Consider the following 19707-nt stretch of genomic DNA (forward strand, 5'->3'; position numbering starts at 1 on the left):
ACCTTATACGACAAACCCTCAGGTAATACCATACTCCATGGTGAAAAACTGAAAGCTTTTCCTCTAAAATCAGGAAAAAGACAAGGATGTCCCTTATCACCACTGCTATTCAACATAGTATTGGAAGGCCTAGCCAGAGCAATCAGACAACAGAAAGAAATAAATGGCACCCAAACTGGGAATGAAGAAATTAAATTGTCACTTTTTGCAGATGACATGATTCTTCATATAGAAAACCCTAAAGGTGCCACCAAAAACCTATTAGAAATAATAAACAAACACAGTAAAGTTGCAGGGTACAAAATCAATGTACAAAAATTCATTGTGTTCCTATATAATAACAATTTAATTTCAGAAAAAGAAATGAAAAAAGTATTTCCTTTTCCACTTATAACAAACAAAGTGAAATACTTAGGAATAAACTTGACAAAGGATGTGAAGGATCTATACACTGAACTATAAGACATTATTAAAAGAAATTGAAGAAAACACAAGGAAATGGAAAGATATTCTGTGTTCATGGATTAGAAGAATAAACATAGTTAAAATACCATTATCACCCAAAGCAATATACAGATTTAATGCAATACCCATTAAAATCCCCATGACATTTTTTCAAGAAATAGAACAAAAAAAATCATCACATTTGTATGGAATTACAAATGTTCCTGAATAGCTTAAGCAATCCTAAGAAAAAAAGAATAATGCTAGAGGTATCACATTCCCTGACTTCAATTTATAAAACAAAGTGACAATAATCAGAAAATATGGTATTAGCAGAAAACAGACAGACACACCAACGGAATAGAATTGAGAATCCAGAACTAAACCCATATACCATGTTTCCCCGAAAATAAGACCTAGCCAGACCATCAGCTCTAATGCATCTTTTGGAGCAAAAATTAATATAAGACCCAGTCTTATTTTAATATAAGACCCAGTATAATAAAATATAATATAATATAATTCCGGGTCTTATATTAATTTTTGTCCCAAAAGATGCATTAGAGCTGAAGGTCCAACTAGGTCTTATTTTCAGGTGAACAGGGTATATGTAGGCCAATAATTTTCAACAATGTAGACAACAACATACAATGAAGGAAAGAAAGGCTCTACAATAAGTGGTGCTGGGAAAATTGGAAAGCCATATGCAAAAGAATGAAGCTAGACTGCTATCTGTCACCATGTACCAAAATTAGCTCAAAATGGATCAGAGACTTAAACATAAGATCTGAAACAATAAATTGCATAGGAGAAAGCATAAGTGCTAAACTTATGGACCTTGAGTTTAGAGAGGATTTTATGAATTTGACCTCAAAGGCAAGGGAAGTTAAAGCAAAAATAAATGGAACTATATGAAACTAAAAAGCTGATGCATAGCAAAAGAAACTATCAACAAAACAATGAGGCAATCAACTGAATTGGAGAAGGTATTTTCAAACAATACTTCTGATAAGGGGCCAATACCCAAAATGTATAAAGAACTCATACAACTCAAGGGACGAAAAGCAAACAACCCAAATATAAACTGGGCAAAGCATGTGAACAGAAACTTCTTCCAAGAAGACATACAAACAGCCAAAAGATATATGAAAAAACGCTAAACTTCACTAAGTATTAGGGAATGCAAATCAAAACCACAAGAGACATCATGTCATACCTGTTAGAATGGTCATTATTAACAAGAAAATAAATAACAAGTATTGGAGTCTGTGAAGAAAAAGGAACCCTCACGTACTGCTGGTGGGAATGTAAATTGGTACAGCCACTATGGAAACAGTACGGAGGTTCCTCAAAAAACTAAGAATACGACCCAACAATCCCTCTCCTGGGCATGTACCCAAAATATCTGAAAACATTTATCCATAAAGATATATGTACCTCTATGTTCATTTCAGCATTATTCATGGTGGCCGAGACATGGAAATAACCAGTGTCCTTCATAGACGGTTGGATAAAGAAGATGTGGTACATACATACAATAGAATATTACTTAGCTATAAAAAGATGAAATACTGCCATTTGTTACAACTTGGATGGATCTTGAGATTATCATGACAAGGGAAATAAGTCAGACAGAAAAAGTTGAGAACCTTATGACTTCACTCATATGTGGGATATAAAACTTAAAGCAACAAGCAAACAAAGAAACAAAAACTCATAGACACAGACAACAGTTTAGTGGTTACCAGAGGGTAAGGAGGAACGGGGATGGTAAAAGAGGGTAAAGGGGGTCAAATATGTGGTGATGGAAGAAGAACTGACTCTGGGTAGTAAGCACACAATGCAATTTATAGATGATGTATTATAGAAATGTACACATGAAACCTATATAATTTTACTAACCAACATCACCCCAATAAATTTAACAAAAATTTTTTTAAAAAGATCATAGACTATGATCAAGTAGGATTTATCCCTGGGATGCAAGAATGGCTCAATATATGCAAGTCAGCAAACCTCTTAGATGAAAACAGAGAAAAAGCTCCTTGACATTGGTCTTGGCAATATTTTTTTTCAGACATGACACAAAAAAGTACAGTCAACAAAGGCAAAAATTAATGAGTGGGAGTACATCAAACTAAATATCTCTGTACAGCAAAGGAAACTATCAGTCAAATGAAAAGGCAACCTATAGAATCAGAGAAAATATTTGCAAACCTTATCCAATAAGGTGTGGATGTTTCAAATATATAAGAAATTCGTACTGGATGGAACTGGAATTCTGATACATTGCTGATTAGAGTAACAAACGGTACAACCACTTATGGAAAATATTTGGACAGTTTCTTATAAAGTTAAACAATTTAATTCTAGCTATTTAGCGAGGAGATATGAAAACATATGTCCACAAAAACACATGGACAATAATGTTTACAGCAGCTTTATTCATAATAGTCTTAAACTAGAAACAAAGTAAATGCTCATCAGCAAGTGAATAAACAAACAGTGGTATATTCATACAATGGAGTATTACTCCATAAATAAAAAATACAAATGTAAAACTACTGATACATGTAAAAACTTGGGAGAACTTCAAAAACATGCTAAATAAAGCAGACTGATTTATAGTAACAGAAAGTGAGTTCGTGGTTGCCTAAGGTGAGGATCAAATGTAAAGGAGCATGAGGGAACATTCTGGAGGGATGCAAATGTTCTATAGCTCTACTGGGATGGCAGTTATAAAGGTGTATGCTTTTGTCAACACTCATCTAATGATACACTTCAATGGATGCATTTGCAGCATGCAAATTATGCTAATAATGTTGGTTTTAAATGGAAAAAAAATGGGTCAATTCTGCTATCATGGGAATTTATTTTGTTACTAAATACACCCAACCTCAGAAAAATGTGGCCTTCTCCCTTAGTATTATGAAAAGCAGCCCTAGTAATCACCCTCAATGCTCCTTACCTGCTCCCTATGCTACTTGTTGGTTGTCAGCAATTACCATGGTTATATTTTGTATTTTTTGAAGAAACTATACTGTAAGACAAATGGAAGTAACTGGCACACCTCACTTTAAAAAGAATACCAAAAAAGTGATATATATATCTCCCATGACCCATCCCTGAGCTCTTCACTATAGGGACCTCCCAACCCAGAAAAAAATCCAGGGAGGTAATATAATGTATGAAGTGACTCAATATTAGATATCAGGGGGTGATTGGGGACTTATCGTATGGGAATTTGTCAGACAATTTAAAAATTGTTAACATTGTACTATCCAACATAATCAAGAATTTTCCAAATGCTAGTAACAAATTTAACATGTACATTTTATTTTAAAGCCTGACTTTCAGGAATACGTAATCCATAGGAAATGCATACATCTAAAGTAACCAAAAATATTCGCTTTAGGTTGCATTAAATTAATGATTCATAAGTTATTAATGAAGCTTATAGAAAAATGTGAAGATTTAATGAAAAGAGTGGGAGACTAAAATGAAGTTAGATGAGATTAGGAAAAAGAAACTTAAGTTAGCCTAAATATTAAAGCAAAGTGAAAAACAGAAGTGAGTCAAAATGTAAAAGAACAGCAAAGTTCTTAAGAGTTTTTAGAAACCAAACAGATAAGTGGCATTTCTATTTTGATTGGGAATTTGGTCTAAATGCTTTGGACTGTCCATCTCTCCTATCTCATGCCTCTCTGATTTCACTTCACAAAGTATGCACGAAAAAAATAATAAGTTATCTTTCTAAGTATATCATGAATCTGGACTTCAATTTCCCACGGATATCTTTCCTGCTGCTGACAACAGTCACATCATAAAATCCTATTTCTTTCACAAAAGGAGGGTTTAAGTTGCTTCACATCGTCTTCAGAAACTACAGAGCCACTATAGGATCAACTAACATAGAAAGTTAGTTGGTATAGCCTTAAACTTCTATATAGCCTTAAACTTTCTTTATATAAACTTAAACTTCTTTTTAAGGCTATAGAAAGAAAAAGTGAGTGGTCTGGAGGAAACTAATGATCCATTAACAACAGAGAACAAAACACTGCAGGTAAAATGGAAATCCTTCTTAAGTGCCCCAAGTCAAAAAACAATTAACTTCTTTTTAAATATCAGAAAGCCACATTTCTTTGCTTCTATGGGATCCTGTATGGATATAGTAGATCTTTCTTACTTTGCACTATGGATATTTTAGGAACTCGTTTATTCCACACAATTATGGAGCCATTTAGTAAACACATACTTTACAGACACTGTACAGAAACGAGTATCAAACTGTGGCTTCTGTGGCTCAGTAGCTTCTGCCACTGAGAAGCTGAAAATAACCATAGGCAGCTCTGCTTAGCTAAGCTCTGACATCCCTGAAATTACTTCGGAGAACTGAAATCAGTCTTTCCAGTTCACAGGATTCAGGAGCTACCAGGATCTTCCATTTTAGGCAGGCGACAGAAAGAAAGCACATTCAGTCCATTGCTTAGGGGTAAGAATTAGAGGATAATTAAGGTGTGTTGTCAGACAGCAGGACATAGTGGTAGGACCTTTAAGGATGAAAGCTAAATCCTGCTGAGATAAAAAAAGAGCGCTAAATTCTGCTTACGGTTTCAGCCACTTGTTTGAACAATCTCTGCTGCTGGCAATTTTGCAGAATGGAGCAGAGGTCAGCAGCCCAGTTTAGGTGAGAGGGGGCAGAGGGGCGGGCAGGGCGCAGTATGTGAGGAGAAATGCAGGGATGGGCTCCAAGGTCAGTCAGGGTTGGCAGCAAGTAACTACTCCAATTAAGTGTTTATGACTGTGTTTGTTGATCATGCATTATCTCACTAAATCTTCATAATAAATGCTACGAAAAAGGCAACCTTAATTATTCCTATTGTCCAAGAAAACAAGCTCCCTTCATGTTTGACTATAGAAGCGTTGTTGCTGTGGTTTGCTTACAGGCCCCCAGGGAAATTTGTGCTGGGGCCCAAACTATTTACACAGAGACACATAAAGCTGGGGAGTTCTTTTACAACTTAAAAGGAAGAAATTCTATTTCCTGCACCAAATCTATTATATAAATTATATGAAAATGTAATATTTCCAGGTACTTACCCCTGGAGGTTAGGTTCCAGAGTAACTAAACATGAGTGTTTAAACATCTTACCTAGGAAGAACTTGTCTTCTTCAGAAGGAAGCTTCTTCATTCTTTCTCAGTGTTACATCAAGTGAGAGTCTGTATAGATTTGAAGTAGGGCCTTTTCCTCATATGTCTGTGCTCCTAAGACCAGTCCTTGCTGATTGTGTGTGTTTGATTACATGATGTGAATATCTTTATCTCACCAGCACTTTCTTTGCATTCTTTTCTCCTATACCTTATCCATTATCATTGTTTGTGAAGTGTGACTTCATTTCTTTTTAACCAAGGCTGAATCAAGCTTTCTGCTTCATCAGTTCTATTTCCACTCGGCTTTACATATGAGAACAGTGAAGCATAGAGAGGGTGAATATATCCCAGTCCACACAGATCTGAATTGGCAGGTTAGAACTTGAATCCAGGTCAGTCTGATTCCCAATCCCCTGCTCTGACTATGCTATATTATTCTGCCTCCCTCCAGTTCTAAATAGAAGAGCCGAGGCAACAGGAAGTTCAACGTGAGCAAAAAATGCCAAGGGGCCAGAAGTCTGGTATATTTTGGTATGGGAGCAGACTTTTCAGATTCACAGCTTTAGAAAATAATATACGAGTAAGTTCAACAGAATCCTACTCTCTCTGAGCCTGTTTCAGTACCTAGAACATGCATTAGAAATGTAAGCAACTATGCAAAAATGCCAAAGACGAGAAAGCTGTGCCACTGTGTTGAATCTGAACGAGGCAAATGCCTTAATAATATACTCAGGACACTTCTGGTCCCAAGGTACTGGAAATGAACCAAGGATGACTATTGGTACCCACTAGAGGCAGCACTGTGCAGTGGTTATGGAAGCAAGTCCCAAAGTCTAATTACCTGCGTGAGAATCCCTGCTCCACCTCTTTCCATTTGTGTGACCCTGGGCCCACTACCCAATCTCTCTCCACCTCAGTTTCCTCACTTATAAAATAACAAGGATAATAGTATCCATTTCACAGGCTTACTGTGAGGATAAAGTATGTTAACATACATAAAGTCCTTATAAACATGTATATTGTTTAGCAAACACTCAGTAACTTACTCTGATCATCAGTGGGTGAGCAATGTGTCCTCTTATCATCTTAGATTGGCAAGTTGGAGATACTATATGGCACATGGAATGAGCAAATGCTTTTAACGGAGATAGGTTGGTTTCCAAAACATACAAGCCACTTTTGCATGTGGGATAAGTACAGAAAGACTGCTGGCCACGGTGGACATCTTTACCCAAGGTCTGGTAGGCCTGACAGGTTATCTACATATATTGATGGAAGAACCCAACCAATTTCTGAGATAATGTGTTACTGGCAAGGGTTAGGGTCAGGCTGTGCTCAGTGGGCACACAAGTGCTTATACCAGGTTTCCCCGAAAATAAGACCCAGCCGACCATCAATTCTAATGTGTTTTTTGGAGCAAAAATTAATGTAAGACCCGGTCTTGTTTTACTATAATATAAGACCTGGTCTATGATATGATATGATATGATATGATATGATATGATATGATATGATATGATATGATATATGATGCAATAATATAATACCGGGTCTTATATTAAGTTCTCTCCAAAAAACACATTAGAGCTAATGGTCCAGCTAGGTCTTATTTTCAGGGAAACACGGTAGTGGTCATGGTGAATACTTGGATTAGAGGCAACAAGCTTGGTGCAGGTAGACTGACCGCTGTGGGGCTACCGAGAGCCTTGTGCAGGATCTGCTTAGTTCATTGCACGTTTGTTATTTTGCCCACCAAGCATTAACTGTCGTTCAGGGTCCCACACCCTGAACAAGATTTCTCTAAATTTCTCCAGAAATCGTACTTTACTGACTCTCTATCTGATTCCAGTGGTGATCCAATCCCAAAAAGGGAACATGCAACCCATGCTCAACTAGTCCTTTGCTTCAAGGTGTGGCATGTAACCCACGTTGCTCCAATAGAAGTGAATGCCAGCGTTTGGTGGGAATTGTCAGAAAAAGTTGTTTTCACTTCTAGTATATTTTGACCTAGAAAGATGTAGGCTTCGGACAGCTAGGTGACATTTTTGTTTTCCTTTAGAGACTAAGAATGAAGCCAACAGAAAAGGAGATAAGAAATAAAGGGAGGGGGGTGAGAATGAAGTCCTGATAGCATTATTTCAGCCCCTGACCAAGGATCACTTAAAATAAGACTCTCCTCTGGATTTTCAAGTTATTTGAGCCAGTAAATTCCCCTTAATTTGTAAACCAGTTAGGAGTGGTTTTCTGTTATATGCAACAAAAAGAATCCCAACTGATATACTTAGGAACTGGGAGAGACTAAATATGCTAGTTGAAGGCATCATTTCTATAGCTGACAAAAACTGAAATAGTAAAATCTAACAGATTCTTAGCATGTTCAATGACTGTCTTTATGCCTTTGATTGGACCTTTGTGTATTCTTACTCATGTTCATGATCAGCCCATGTGTGATTTTGATAGTATCTTTTTTTCTAAATATCCCAGAATAATCTTTCCCAATAGAAGGAATATAATATCTTCAGTTTTATGCATGTGGATCCTATATCTCCATTTACTTTTGAGTATGTCTCTAAGGCTCATAGCTCAAAATTGTTATTTTATGACAAGTCTTAAGCAAAAACAAAAACAAAAAGCCTAAGTATCTAATCTGGAATACTACTCAGGTTGAAAATAAACACAAAAATTTAGTGGCCAAAAATGAAATAGCAAAATATCTTTATGACTTTTCTTTAGGCTCCAATAGAGTTTGATAAACTAATTCAAGTATCCAGTTTTAGGTATGTCACTTATGTTATCCTGTAGAAGGCATGCTGTAACACACACACCAATAATAGTCTGAGTACAGCTTGGAGATAGAAACCACACAGTAGGTTAGAAAGGAGAAGGTTAGTAGAAAGAATAATTAACCATGATAAAAGAGTAACTACAAGATATAAGGAAACTCGATGTGGCACCCTAGAGCTGAGGCAGAGCATTCAGGAGAGGCAAACTTGAAAGGCATTCAGACTGTTAGAGAAGGTGTGGTTTGACTCTTGGCTGCAGATAATTTCACTGGTTCACTCAGGCCTGAGCTGATTGAAGTTGCTGTAAGTTGTCCTGGAGTTACTGGGCAAGAAATAGGTAACCTCCACCGTACAGGTGGGAGAGCAGGTAAACAGCCACCATTGACTTGGGTTTGTAGTGGGAGTCTGGGTGGTGGTGGGGGCGAGAGGCCCACAGAGCATACGGAACACCATGGCTCTGGCTGCCATGCCAAGATGGCTGTGGAAAGGTGATGGCCAGGCCAAAGCTGCAAGATCATGAAACTATAACAGAGATGTGTTTACCAAGTTAAGCTCTGCCTGTTGAAATCAAGAAAGATTTCTGTCAGGCTGAATAACTTCACTATGTTATATCACAGTAATGTTGCAAGGCTTATAACACATAACTTACTGCTAAAAATGATCAAGGTATCGAGATATTCATGATTTGTTTTTTGTAAATTTCAGTGCAATAAGTGCTTTCCTACAACAGCATCACTTTCATTTTTCTTGAACATTTTCATAGTTTTTCTCGAGAAGGTGAAAACTTCAGAAATTACACATAACCCAAGTCAGGTGATTTCTGCTGCTGCCCACAATTGTGATGCGGCCATAAGAAAATGTTACAGTCATGAGACTAATGCACTTTACAGGGAATAAAAGGCATATGAAGTTTTCATCTGGCCTCTGACTTTCATATTCCTGAAATTTCTAATTCAATGCAATTAAAAAGAATCAAAATGCAACCTTGCCCAGAGATAGGAGGCAATCCTAAATTTGACAAAACCTAAAAAGGTAGGCAGCTGTACTACTTCTCAGGAATTTAGACAAGAGATATGAGCTGGAGAATATGTGTTTGACAGTCAGCTTTCGTTGAAGTCATGGGATTGACCAGAGAGGAGCTATAAAGAGAGAATAAAAGGACTGCCTTAGGTGGAGTTTCCTAGAAGCAGTCCAAGAATTCGTGTTCAAATTATTTATGGAAGGAATGTTCTCAGGGGAAGAGGAGAGGGAGAAGCAGGATAGTGTAGGGGGGAAAGCTAAGCAAGCATGAGGTCTCAGATGGAGCCTAGCTTCAGCTGAATTCCACAGGGACGTCTAAATCAGCAATGCACCAAAGAGCTGGCCCTAGCTTGAGACAGGAGATAAGTATGTCAGAGTCCTTCTGCTATCCATGAGTTAGATGCAGGCTGCCGCAGGAAGGGAACAGAGCATAGCCTCCAGAAGAGGTAGCTCCTTGCTCAGACAAGTCTTCAGAGAAGGGGGTGAGCTGGGAGCCATTAGCAGCCAACACTAACAGCAGCTAAGGAACTGTCTGCACTGGCAGGCAACGGGGATCAGAGTGGGGCACCATTGTGTCCGCACCGTAATAGTTGAAGTATGAACTCTGGGGAATCAAAATAGAAGAAGAGGACCTTTAAGGGAGACCAAGGAAGAGAAGTCAAAGAAAGGTGAATCAAAAAAGAATGGTAATGGGCCGGCCCAGTGGCTCAGGCAGTTGGAGTTCCATGCTCCTAACTCCCGGGGCTGCAGGTTCGATTCCCACATAGGCCAGTGGGCTCTCAACCACAAGGTTACCAGTTCAACTCCTCGAGTCCTGCAAGAGATGACACCTGCAACTAAGATTGAACACGGCACCTTGAGCTGAGCTGCCTCCCGGATGGCTCAGTTGGTTGGAGCACGGACTCTCAACCACAGGGTTGCCGGTTCAATTCCTCAACTCCCGCAAGGGATGGTGGGCTGCGCCACCTGCAACTAAGATTGAACACGGCACCTTGAGCTGAGCTGCCGCTGAGCTCCTGGATGGCTCGGTTGGTTGGAGCGCGTCCTCTCAACCACAAGGATGCCAGTTCGATTCCTCGAGTCCCACAAGGGATGGTGGGCTGCGCCCCCTGCAACTAGAAAAAAATGGCGACTGGACCTGGAGCTGAGCTGCGCCCTCCACAACTAAGACTGAAAGGACAACAACTTGAAGCTGAACGGCACCCTCCACAACTAAGATTGAAAGGACAACAACTTGACTTGGAAAAAAGGCTTGGAAGTACACACTGTTTCCCAATAAAGTCCTGTTCCCCTTCCCCAATAACATCTTAAAAAAAAAAAAAAAAGAATGGTAATAGCAGCGGCCATTGCAGGTGTGTCTAAACATTACCATGGAAACTACAAGACTAGAAATATGGCAGAGTGGAGCAGTTAAAAACAGCTCTCTGCAGCCCACTCACTGTCAGATCCTCAGACCACTACTCTAAACAGAGTACTTAATAAGATTACATATATTTTGCATTGCTTTCTGTTATTTTCTGATGTGATTTGTGTGAAGTAAAGCAAAAATGAAGTCTACATCAAGACCAACACAACCACTACCATCGCGTCCTTGAAGATGCCCATCCAGAGATCATGGCCCAATAATTTGTCACTGGAATGTGACAAATCACATAGAGGGGGACTTGGCAGTGGTTTCTAGGTTTACTGGCTTCCCTACCTGCTGTTACTGCAAGGCTTTGGGGAAATTAAAAATTTTAAGGGTTTTCTTACAGGTACAAATGAGATGCAAACCTACACTATAATAAAATCAACTGGAAACTTGATAATGCAGAATTAAATAAGAAAGTACTATGTGAAAATATCCTAGTGATTTGTAATTATTGCACCTTGAAAAAAAGCACACTCTAAGTAGTTCTGTTTAGATTATGTTGTTATATGAAGTAGATAAAAAATTTGTACCACTGGAAAACACTGTTGACTCCTAATGTTATTAAACATTAAACCAAGTGAGCCAGTAGTAATTAACCCCTCCCGGATTATTTAAGCAAGTCTTGGGAGTTATGCACATGGTTCTTTACCAAGTAAGACTCATGGAATTGAGTCAGAATACACTGTCATGCTTTCATCTCCCACCCCTCTATCCCCATTGCCACCCTTTACATATATTCAGTGGGGTTAGTTTATCCTCTGTCTTCTGCTGAAAACTCATTCAGCCCAGTGATTTCCCCAGCATTTGTTGAGTGCCTGGTCCTGAACTGGCCTCATACTGTCTTGATACAGCAGATGTTTACAGCTGGCTTTACCCTGATGGGAGAAATCTGTGGACTCTTCAGAGATGTGCAACATTAGAGTGGTCTCTCAAATCTTGTTCCTTGATCCAGACAAACCCATTCTGTTCCAGGGTTTCTTTACACCTTCCCCAGTGTCTACTAATCTGGCAGTCATTTCTAACTTCGGTATTACACAACAGGAAGACCCCGATTCCAGCTCTCTTGAGACTGTGGCCCAAGTAATCTCCTTGAATCCCTCCTCTCTTAATATAAAATAAAGGGGGACTTGTCCCATGGGAAGACAAATCCTCTAAAGTGTTGTGTTTTTTTTAACTCCACTTTAAACTTTCTACAGGATTGTCTGTTTCGTGACTCACCTTGGTATCTTGCAGATATATTGACATCTAGGTTAAAACCTCTAATGTAACATCCTTTTACACTGACATGTCAATGGGAATGATATAGAATAGTACATTTGAAACCTATGTAATTTTACTAACCAATGTCACTCCAATAAATGTAATAATTTTGTTTTAAATAATAATGAAAGAAAGAAAAAGAAAAGTCAATGGGATATAAACTCCATGGCTTATGTAGGAGCTTTGGGGAGTTGAAATAGTGAAAACACCCAACAAAAGCAGGGGAGAGAATGGGCAAAATCCAGAGATGAACCCTGGTCCCAGGGAAGAGTGGCATCTGATATCCCAGAAGTCATAGCAGCCCCGTCAGTGCAGGAGAACTCTTGGAACATGTGAGTAACCTGTCTCAGAGCCTTGTGTGGGGAATTGAGGGCACAGGTAGCTGGCTCCCTACTAGAAGGTTAACTTCTCTCTTATTCTTTGTTCATTATCCCCTATAAAGAGACCTCCTTTCTTTTGTTGCAAAAATTATTCATACTAAATTCTATTGGTCATTGATGGTGGGTTTGAGAAGACTGATTCAGAGGTCGCCTAAAACAACTCTTTTAAGCCTCATTAAACTTAATATTTAAGGAGAATCACTTTCGCACTTGAGGTATTCAGGTAATTATTTTAATTTTCTTTTATCTCTCCTAGTATGGAACTATCCTGAGCTAACTAGAAAGAAAGAAATCTGCAATAGAAATACATCCAATCTTAATAAGATTTGGATAATTGACTTACAGGATGGAGCTTATATAGTTCCCCAAATTAACTAATTTTTATATTCAACCACAACTCATAAGGCTTCCTGATAAATTCACAATTCTTTGCTTTTAAAACTCTAGCAATATACTCTAAGCTACACAGTTTATAAACCAAGAGGCTGAGTTAATGTTTTAAGTTATTTCTTTGATAGAAAAGATTATCCTGGGGACCCACAAGGATATAAAATTTTTCTTCCAAAGTAATCATTTTATATTATATGAGATAGGTAAAATATCATATTTATACATACCACATTACACCAAATTCCACACATGCTTGAGGAGTCTTTCACTTTCATCTAGAATACGTGTGAAAACCAATTGAATCAAGCATAAAAATTCAGTCCTCAGTCTTTCTCTAGCTAATTATCACTTTAAAAGAATTAAAGAGAGAAAAACATCTAATCATTCAGTCTAATGCAAGAGATGATTACAACAGAGCTCATCAACAATGCCCTTTTAATTTGTTAGTAGATTTATGGAGAAGTTGGTTGGCCATCCCTTCATCACTGGGCCAGACCCTGAACTTTAAAAATGTTATTAACTGCAGCCACTTGAAAGATTTAGGTGGGAAAAAAAAATAAAAAAATAAAAATAAAACCTAGTTTCAGGCAGATTTAAACACCCTCTCCCCCCCAAGGAAAATAATTAATTAATGTTCTAGTATACTCTGAAATCAATAAACAATCAAACTTGTACACAGTGTGAATTGCCTGGAAATCACCTTTGAGGTATTTATAGAAGGTTATAATTTCATTGAGGTAGAATAGCAGTAACCAATTCTGTTTTCCTTCACTATTGTCAAACCTGTAACATAAGTGTGTAAAACTTTTGCAAAAGATTTTTTTTTTCCAAAATCACCTATAGCATAACGGCAAAAGTAATGAAAGCAGAATTCAAGTTTCAAGAAGAAAAATTTTGTAGGCAAAGGATAAGAGATATTCATGCAAACTAGTAAAAGAAAAGGACAGGAAAAAGAATTCTTAAATTTTCACTGGTGTTTTTTTGAGGCTTGCTGCTGAAAGTAGTTAAGCATTCAACATTTCAGTAAATTTTTTACAGCAGTAAGAATGTAGAAAAAAACCACAACACATTCACCTTAACTTACTGTTAGACTTCTGGAAGTAGTCCTCTAAGTCCTCCTCTGATACCATCTGGCTGCATTTTTCTGGCTTCAACACTTGCATCGGTATTTGAATAAGGATGTATATCTAAAATCAGAAAACTGTGTTAGTTTTAAGTTTGTATATCTTTATAGTAATACATTTCAAATATTAAAGTGCATAAAACTAATTACGTAAATGTGTTTAAAATACAGAATCTAGAACATAGATAATCATCACTGAAGATTTTTAATCAATAAATCTACATTTTAAGAAAGGTATAACTTTTTAAAGGCTTGACCCACTCGGGGAAAACACTAATCTAATTTTGAGGCTCACATTCAAGTTATCTAGAAGCTGTTGTTATGAAGACTATAATCAACCTGTGACATCTTGAAGGAATTGATATAAGAATCAAAATAAATACTCAAAGATGATGAAGATAGATGATAAATAGATGATGATTGATAGATAGATAGACAGATAGGTGATATATCAAACAGGGAGAAATGCAAGGGCAGGTGGAAAGTGATAAAAGGAGATGAGGAGAAAAGAGATGGAAATGTTTCTGTTTTAAATAATGTAGCTAAGGGTAAGTCTACATAATGCAAAACAACAATTTTAATTTTTACACTAAATTGCTTGGTTGTTTAGTAACATATAGACACTGCCTTTTGCTACCTTAAAACAGAACATAGTTCTTTGGGATCTATCTCCTTTTTATTCTTGCTCAGTCTGTTTCTCTCTCCCCTGTAACCAGCTTACCTCTCTTTCCTCTGCTTTCTTCTCTTTTTGTGATTTATTTTACTCATTTCTTCCTAGTCACTTTATCAATTTACTATTTTATTATATCTTGTCCCTACGCCCACCTTAAACACAGGTAGTTACTTTTATAGTGCTATTGAAAGAACTTCTGTCAATACAGTCACTTCCCCAGTCCCTCTGGATGAAAGTTTAGAGCTTCTTTCTTATAGGTTAAGCATTGCCTTATCCATCAACTTCTCTTTTAAAAATCTATATGCTTCTGGAAGAGATATACGCTTCTGGAAAATCAAGTCACTATCAACTGGAAACTTTTCCCTGACAGTCGGGAAACAGCAGGCATGACTTTGGGCTTCTAAGGGCAAGGTGTCTTGCTCTACTTTAAAATTTGGAAACATCTCACAATATGTCCACAATACATATTGAGTAATTGATTTTTCCATGTTCACTTAATTGTTTTGGACACACTTTGATTGCATGGAACAGCAAATTTTAACATGAAAATATTTTCCTAGACTTAGAGACTCAGACAAATTGAAGAAATAAGCTGTAGAGAATACCAATCCATCCTTTAATGGAATTTAACAATAAATTTAACAATCCCTTGAAAACATAGTCTGAAAATACACATACACACACACACACACACACACACACACACACCAGCTAAGGATCTTAGGACTCCTATGTCCCTATATCTCAAACTCTTTTCTTGCCTAACAATCTTCCATGACCTGCTTTAAAAAAAAGCCCATCCTTGTGTTGCATTAGGCAATCAATGATCATTGCTGGAAAATCCAAGTTTCAACTGAAATTTTCTCATATTATGGCTTATTGTTTTTCTTCCTTCTATTTTGTGCACCTTGAAGATGAATAGCTAATCATAACCCTTTATTTAAAACTTTTCCAGACTCTATACTTAAATACAGAGGACATCCCTGTGTTTATTTTCTTTTATAATTTATGCAACCCTTCAGCAGAGGTCCTACTAAGAATTGTTATTGCTTTTCCCTCCTCACAACCACTCACAACCAGAACCATTAAAGCTCATTTTCATATACTGCTTCTATTTTCATGGAAACTTCTTCAGCATTTTAAAACATTTTTAATACTTGGCACTTAAGAAACAGTATTTTTCAATATAACTAGAAACAGAAAATGATTAAAGTTTAAATTCATTAGGCACTCAATAAATGTTTATTGAATTTAGCTGAAGTGCCATGAATTTTTCTATTTTTAATCTTCGTTGTGATTTATTTTCTATTTTCACTTATTATGAAAAAACATTTTAATATTCCAATAGTTAGATTTAATTTTTTCCTCCCTTGGATAATTCTTTAACCCCTGTTATTATATGTAATATTTCAAACTAAAATGTTCTTATTGCAAGTCTTCTGTCTCCGTGAGTTTTTTTCTTACAATAAATGTGTTAAGTTTCTTCTCCTCTTAATAGTAATTCTTACCACCTACCTGACTTATAAGAACACTGTGAAGACTGATGAAGCCATGAATAAAATCCTTGAAATTTCTTGCTTTTGGTGTAAAAATAGACTGCATAATGGAAAATAGTAGTATTATGTTTTTATGTTTTTCTAGACATCCTGTAATAATTCCTGAAAGGATTCTTTCCTCCCTTTTACCCTTGCAATAAAACTATAACTAAACATGAACTTGATAGAAAATAGATCCCTTTTAATAAGAGCTCATTCATTACTATTTGTTACAGAAGGTATGTTCACCATTGTCCATTAAAATAGCAACTTAAATGGGGCATGACCAGACCAACTAGTTTCAAATTCAGATATAGCAGTTTAATAGTATATCTCAGCAGTTGGCTTTTTCATAACTAGCCCATCAACCAATGGAGGAAATGCTGTCTCTTAAAATCAAGGACTATAAAACTCTCTTTCTAGGAAATTCGAGATGTTCAGGTAAATTCTTTACTCCTCTCTGTGTTGACTCTCCCTTTGTACTATTCATCAATCAGTTACAATGGTTATCTCTCTGTCATTTTGCATGTGTGGTATAATGAGACTAAACATAACATCAGGAAACGTGAATCTAAATTGTTCTCCACCACTTACCAATTAAGTAAACTTGAGCAAGTGATTCTAAATCTCCATTGTCTTACATGGGATAGAAGGACAATATTTTCCCTCATTAATCATAAATGTTTGAGAGGATATAGTTAGAAAATGTCAGTGAAGGCACTGTATGCATTTTAAATTGCTTTACTATATGTATAAGAAACCATATCTAGCTTTATTGACAGTTTATCCCACAATGCTATCCTTCACTTACATCATAATTTTCAAATAAGAAACAAGTTTAGGGGGAAAGTCATTGACAAACTGCACAGGGTCTTCCCATTTACCAAGTCTTGATCTACATATAGATTTAAAGACAAGGGGCTTTACTTCTCAATATTTTATATATTCCTTCCAATGCTTTGACCAACAGTCATATCTCTGCTCACCTCTACCCCTGGCCAGCTCCTGTCCTCCAACCTGGAATGTCTTTATTTTATCCATGCCTCTGGCCTACTGAAATGCTACTAATCCTTCATAGATCAGTATCAAAGTCACCTATTCCATCCAATGTTCCTCAGTTCCTCAAATTCAAAGTGAATTTTTAAAATTTACTTTCATTCGTGTAGCACCTTTCTTTATACTACACGTACTTCAGTCTCCTCCCTAAGACTATGACCAAATCGATTTGAAGGAGAGAATTATCTTCTTTACTGCTATATCTGAGTGGCAAATCGAAGAACATACACAGAATTTACTGAACAACTCCCTGTTACTCTTATTCCTCTGTCTCACACAAATTAGTCTTTCATTCATTTTCACAGCACCTGCTACACAAAAATCTGTAAAAATATAATTTTCCACCACCACCCATGAATCCAATTTGGACGCTGCATTGTTATCCATTGCTGCCTCCCATTTTCTTATCTCCTCACATATGACTTAATCTGCTGCTTCTCCTTCTTATTATCCTGGAGGCTATTTTAAATTTCAATCTCAATTTCCCTATATCTTTTGTATCTCCTGGAACACCTTTCTTTATCATCATTTCAGGATCCTAGCCTAAAAAGCTACTCCTCCAAGAGGCCTTACCTGATTAACCCTTCCACTCAGTTCTTTTATAAACCCTAAGCTCTCAGACACCCTGCAGTATCCTTATAAACTGAAGAAGAATGTATGACTCATAGTAGAAGTGCATTAGGATATACTGCCTAAAAGCAGAACTGCCTTAAGGCAATTTATCAGTACCCTCAGGGTTTATTTCTAAAGCATAAAACTAACAACTGCAGAGAGTTATTTTTGAACAGTATATATACGCAAACATTTTTCATCCTTCCGTTTTTGTGTTTGTGAACAGCATTTCCTGAGAGTAGAGAATTTTGCACTATGCCAAATTTTTACAGTATGAAGAGAAAATGTACAAGCAACTCCTACTTATTTAACATAATGTCTATCTGGAAATCATTTTGTGAATTAGATTGCCATAAAGTAAACCAGAATTGCTCATTGAAAGACTACCACACCAGTAACAAACCCTGACGAAGAACCCAGCATCTAATAAGTGATAGATGTGACTAACAGTCCTTTAACGACATCATAAGAAATATAAAGTTCTCTCTTATTCATAAAACAATTTTAATTTTACCAGTCAAGTGAAAATATTTAAAAGACCTCGGTCATATACTAATTATCATGATTCTGTATGAACATGGAAAATACATATATTTTTTAAATTGAATCTACCATGCTGGCTAAAATAAACATTTAACAGTTATCTTCCCAGCAAATTGTGGGGCACTCCCCATCTTAGAATGATGGCTAAACCTTGGGTTAGGTAATATACTCCCCTCATGCTGAGTAACCAAAGTCCCTTAACCTGGGCTCTGATCTGAGACTTACAACCTGTAGATGCTGAAACTGAAAAGCAAAGATCCAAAGCCAAATATTGCTGGTAAATAGGAAAGAACACAGACTTTGGAATAAGTCTGTTTGGGTGCATGTTCCATCTTGTAGTTGTGCAAACATAGGCAAGCTATTTAAACTCTAAACTTCACTTTTCATATCTGTTCACTGGGGACAATTACACTTAATAAAACTAAGTAGGTAGTGAAGATCAAATTAAATAAAGCACATGATGTGCTGAGGAAGTACCAAGTGTACAGTAAGTATAGAAGTATAGTAAATACCAATAAAGTTGCTATTATTATCATATCATTATCATCGTCATTGTATGGGGCACACACACCCATTTGCATGTGGTAAATAACCTAACATATGCTAGCCATCTCTACCTCACACCTACGAAAACTGTTAAGTACTAGGGATACGATATAATAGACCCAGATTGGCCTCCACAGACAAAAGTGAGCTGACCAATACCAGAAAAAATGCTGTCTTTCATAAATTTTGATAGAATTTTGTCATAGGAATTGATATAAAATCTCCTTTAATTACTGAGGAGTAATTTGAATCTACGTTGTTAGATATCCTGAGTGAATTTTTTTTATGGCCTACTGAGCAATTAATTATTCCTACACGGGAAAAATTTCCAACTGCAATAGTCTCACAGATGCTGTAAGATTTGGAATTTGGAGAACTTGATTTTTCATTTGTTCAAGAGTTGAAGTCAGGCAAAACTGAGTTCATTTTTAGACATTTTTGACCTTGCCTATGGCTAGGCCTATACAGTAGCTATTTCTTTAATACAGAGTCTTAGTTAAATTCTTTAATTTTAGTAAAAGTATAAAAATGCTATCCTCCATTTAGTCGATATTTAAGACAGAGGGATCTTGCCTCCATTACTAACACAGAATAGCTCCACTTAAGGATTTTGCAGAAGCTATCTGCACCCCCTGACACCCTCAGAAGCCCAGGTGGAGCAATTCTATTCCTTTGCACCTCTGTGTGTCATCCAAGGATTAATCTAGACTATACGGCCTGGGTCTTCCACAGAATCATTTTTATTAAATGATGCTTTAGTTTGATGAATTATCCTACAT

General features: G+C 36.8%; 1 long non-coding RNA gene across 1 annotated transcript in view; it reads right to left on the reverse strand.

The window, feature by feature from the left end:
• LOC141570378 (uncharacterized) overlaps positions 1-19707 on the reverse strand; it is a 425177-nt gene that overhangs the window by 255751 nt on the left and 149719 nt on the right. The window contains exon 2 of the long non-coding RNA XR_012494382.1: positions 13925-14027. This is a non-coding gene — a long non-coding RNA (uncharacterized LOC141570378). The remainder of the gene's footprint in view (positions 1-13924; positions 14028-19707) is intronic.

The sequence above is a fragment of the Rhinolophus sinicus genome, linkage group LG03 (genome assembly GCF_036562045.2).
Source record: "Rhinolophus sinicus isolate RSC01 linkage group LG03, ASM3656204v1, whole genome shotgun sequence".
NCBI classification, from domain to species: Eukaryota; Metazoa; Chordata; class Mammalia; order Chiroptera; family Rhinolophidae; genus Rhinolophus; species Rhinolophus sinicus.